This window comes from Sciurus carolinensis, chromosome 9, assembly GCF_902686445.1.
Source record: "Sciurus carolinensis chromosome 9, mSciCar1.2, whole genome shotgun sequence".
Classification (NCBI taxonomy): Eukaryota; Metazoa; Chordata; class Mammalia; order Rodentia; family Sciuridae; genus Sciurus; species Sciurus carolinensis.
In genome coordinates this window covers 21,387,783-21,392,053 of record NC_062221.1, presented here as the reverse complement: position 1 = coordinate 21,392,053, position 4,271 = coordinate 21,387,783, and the positions used below count along the sequence as shown (strand labels likewise).

Genomic DNA, 4,271 nt, shown 5'->3' with positions numbered 1-4,271 from the left:
TTTCCTGTTCACATGGCTTCTTTCACGAATGGAGATTAGTGTCCACCCAGACCAGGAGGAAGAGTTGTGGGTGTCTGTCGACTTCAGGGGACAGGAAAAAGATCTCTCCTGCGTGTGTCAGGGCTGGAAGGAAGGCCCTGGCAGATGATGCACTGCTGACAAGAGCTTCGGGTTGGAAATTGTTTGGAGACCTAGAAATGTGAGCTGTGAGCTCATGAGCTGGCTGTGGCTGTGGGCAGCTGATTGCAGCCCCCTCAGGGTCCTCTTCCAGGAGGGCTCACTGAATGCCCCTGAATGATGGGACCCAAAGATCCTGTTAGATAGGCTTCACTGTGACCAAGAACACCTGGCCAGAACAGTTTGAAGGAGGAAAGATTTATTTTGGTTAACCTTCAGAGGTTCAGTTCATGGTGGGCTGATTCCATTGTCGGGGGTCCAGGGTGAGGCAGAACATCATGGCGGAAGGGCATGATGGAGGAGCACTGCTCTGCTTAAGGTGACCAGGAAGGGAGTGGAGAGGGACAGAGACAGACAGACAGAGAGAGGTATCCCCCCGTGATCCACCTCCTTCAGCCACAACCCACCTGCCTACAGCACCATCCAGCAGTCCGTTCAAACTAGGATGGACAGATTTGGTTACAGCTTTCACAGTCTAATCATATTACCTCTGAGCATTCCTGCATTAACACAGGAGCTTTAGGGAGACACTTTATATCCAAACTAGAATACAGATGTTCTAAACTGAGCGTATGGTTCCAGCTACAGAGAATTCTCTCTATATGAACCTGCCTTCTTTCTCCTGGGAGTAATGGGACCCAAATCAAGTCCCCCTTTTTATGATTTCCATGCTTCTCTAGTGGAATGATTCCATATGGGAAAATGTCTTTATTTTTTAAGCACTCTCCTTTATAAATCCCACAATCTATTTCAACTTTTGCACACTTATCTCAAGAGAGCCCCTTCCTTTCAAATCATCTCTAGCAAGCAAAAGTATGCTTTTCTGTTTCAGATAGTAGAAAACTCCTAATTCAACAAAGGAATTTACCATACAACAAAACAGGAAGTTTGGAGGTAGGGCTGGGCAGACCTGTGAGTGCACATAGGGAACCATTCTTGGTTTTCCTATGACCTCTGTGCTCATCTGTTGCAAATTTGTTCTCAGGCCGAACTCTGTGGTGCTTGCAAGATGGTGTCCAACTGTAACTGGAGGACACTATTTTTTTTTTTTTCTTTTTTTTGGGGCGGTGCTGGGAATTGAACCCAGGGCCTTATGCATGCGAGGCAGGCACTCTACCAACTGAGCTACATCCCCAACCACCTCTAGCTGCAACTGGAAGAGCATGCCTCTGTCTTCAACTTCAGCAAGAGAGCTGGGACTCCTCTGTCATCCACAGGATGAAAGAACGTTTCTCCAGTCCAACGGACCAACCTAGGTCTCATACCCCTCCCTGGACCCTGCCAGTTGCCAGAGGGATGGATGTTGGGTGCTAATGAGATTCCTGAACCCAACGCTGGAAGAGATGTGCTCACCACAATGGCTACACTAATCAGGACCCCCCATGGCCTGCGTGGAGGAAGGAAGTAGGATCTGATGCTGGGTAGACATTACGTCGTGTCTAGTTGAGTGCTCATGTTTCATGTGTTCTAATGTAAATGTTTTTCATCAAAAGGTAGTATTGCTGATGTGTTATGGTTTAAATAGACCTTGATGGATTAAGTTATAACCTAAACATCACATATAAAATTGTTTGAAAAAATGCACAGCCTCATGACACACATCTTATTTACAATTGCAATTATACCAACTTAATTTATGTTGAGATGAGGCGACTATCAAAATAATCAGGGCTTTGAGGAATTGTGGTCACTTGGAGAGCTACTGAGCTTGGGCAGTGTGCTGGTGATCTGCAGCCTCTGTGTGAATGCCCACAGACACACGTGTGTGCTGGAGGTTCTCTCTGGATGCTCATACGAGGATTCACATCTGTTTTTATCTTTTTCCCTTTGTTCTGGGCTTAGGCATGTGGTCTGTGGTTCTGTATATATGATTATAGCTTGTGTTTGCAATAAGACAACTTGAGGTTTCATCTCTAGGTGCCCGTCTTTAGCCCTTTCTGAAGAATGTTCTGGTTTGGGGGGCAGAGGAGAACTTGGGTAGTAGATGTTGCCACCCTAGACCTTAGGTGTTTTCCACCTCCTTCTGTCTGGACCCCTGAATCCAGAAGATGACCTCTCCTGGTCTCCCCACTACAGAGTTACCAAGGCTGGGGAAACAACCAGGATGTGATGGGGATCGTGTCCACGGTGGCCGAGAGCCTGAGCGCATCAGATTGGCTTCAGGTTCTGGCTAATGGGCTTCAGTGTCCTCAGGAATTAAGTGGCAACACGGCTCTGACAATTCTGTTTTGAGGGCTTACTCTGTGCCAAGCTCTGACTCCCACTGTTACCTGCATTTCCTCATCTAGTCTCAAAGCCCTGAGTTAACTGACTTGCTCAAGGGTAGACAACTAGCTCGTGGCCGGGTTGGGGCTCCAGCCTGGGTCTGTGTGACTCCAGCACCTAGGTTCTCAGCGAACCCTCTGCTCACGGGGCTGTAGACAGGAACAAAGGGGAAAAGTCTTGGAAAAGACCTGGCTCAATGCTCGGCACCCACTGGGTGCTTAGTAATGGTGGTGGTGATACTGCTGCTGTCATTGCTACAAAAAGCAAAGGCCCTGGACAGTCCCCAGATGGACAGGCAGCCCTGCAGAGGCTGGAGCTGGCCATGGTCTCCCTGAAAACTTGTTTATTGGCCTTGTGGTTGTCTGAAGAAAGAGTTGTCTGTCCTCTCTCAATTTCTTAGGCCTGCAGAAGGTAGGCTCGAGTTACTGAGCACACACACCTGTTGTTCTGGGCCGGGAGGGCTGGAGAGCTCAGGAGAGTGAAGACACTTCTGACCTGGGCTGGGGTCATCATGTCCTTGGCAGGCTGTGGCGTTGGCTGGCCAAGAGCCTCCTAGCTGGAGGTGCTGGTGAGGTGTCCACAGCCAGAGGCCTGGCAGGGCAAGTGGGGGCTTTTCTGGGCCTTTGATATTCCCCTATCCTGGCCACACCAGACCTCAGCATGACTCTTCCCAAGCCAGCCCCACGTCAACAGCAGTAAGGAGGGCAGCTCCCAACCAGAGAGAGGGCAGGAAAGTGCACGTAGCAAACAGCAAATGCTGATGAGTGCTTCTTAAGTACCAAGAAGAGGGGCAAGGGCTCTGTTCAGTCTCATGTGAGCCTCAGAGAACCCCTAAGGAGGGAAGCAACATCACAGATGCCATTTTAGGGATGGAGAAACCAAGGATAAAGGAAGGAATAGCTTGCTTGACTGCACACAGCGAACAAGTAAGACTTTCACTCAGTACACCCCTCATGGAAGATTTTTAACCATGATACTGAAGTTCCACCCCCAAAGCGAAAGATCGAGGAAGGAGCATTTTATGTCACCTTCCTTCAGCACTTCAGCACAGTGACAATGTGGCGGAACTGTTAACCGTGCTGCCCATCTCCTCATGGCTAAGGCTCCCAACTTCACGAGCTACAGCTCAGAGAGGGCAAAGGCCTCACTCCAGGGCGCACAGCTCTGTGCTTCCATTGCATTCGCTTTGTGTCACAAGGAAAAATGTACTTGGAGAAGTTCTCAGAATGCATCAGGCCACATGCTTAGCTTATGACACTCAGCAAGTGTGACTCCATCTTCACCAAGTTTTCAAAGGCTACTTGCTGCTCCCACCACATTATGTGATTCTCTCAAAAACACACGACGAAGCTCTAACTAACTTGACTCAGACTGCAGTGGGCCCTGAGAGGTGGGCATTGGCCTGATGCATGTGGCTTGTCACCCCAACGTCTGAGGAGCTGAGAGGTGGCATTGTCCTCCTTATTGCTGAGGTTTCCCCCAGTGTTTTCTCTGTTAAGAACAAATCCTGACCCCCCCCATTAGGCATGCTGGGCTCTTCCCCAAGAGGCAATGCTCAGATCAGACCTTGGGAATGTCACCTCCAGCTGGGGTCAAGGATGGAGGGCCCTGTGGGACGTGCCTTTCAAATGGGTGTTGCTACAGGGACACAGTGTCCCTCTGCCTAACTTAAAGTTCTAAGGAAACATTTTATTGGAAGGATGTAGGAATAATCTAGAGTCCCCCCAAAGTAGGATAATCTAGTCTCAAAAAAGATGACTCCGAACCCAAGACCTGTGGCGGGATGGCGGGCAGCCTCCTTAACAAACCGACCTCAGAATGGGTCAGCC

General features: G+C 49.3%; 1 non-coding gene across 1 annotated transcript; it reads right to left on the bottom strand.

Moving 5' to 3' along the window:
• Nucleotides 1-1,239: 1,239 nt before the first annotated feature.
• Trnaa-cgc (transfer RNA alanine (anticodon CGC)) lies at nucleotides 1,240-1,312 on the bottom strand. The gene has a single exon. It is a non-coding gene; the product is annotated as a tRNA-Ala (tRNA).
• Nucleotides 1,313-4,271: the final 2,959 nt, after the last annotated feature.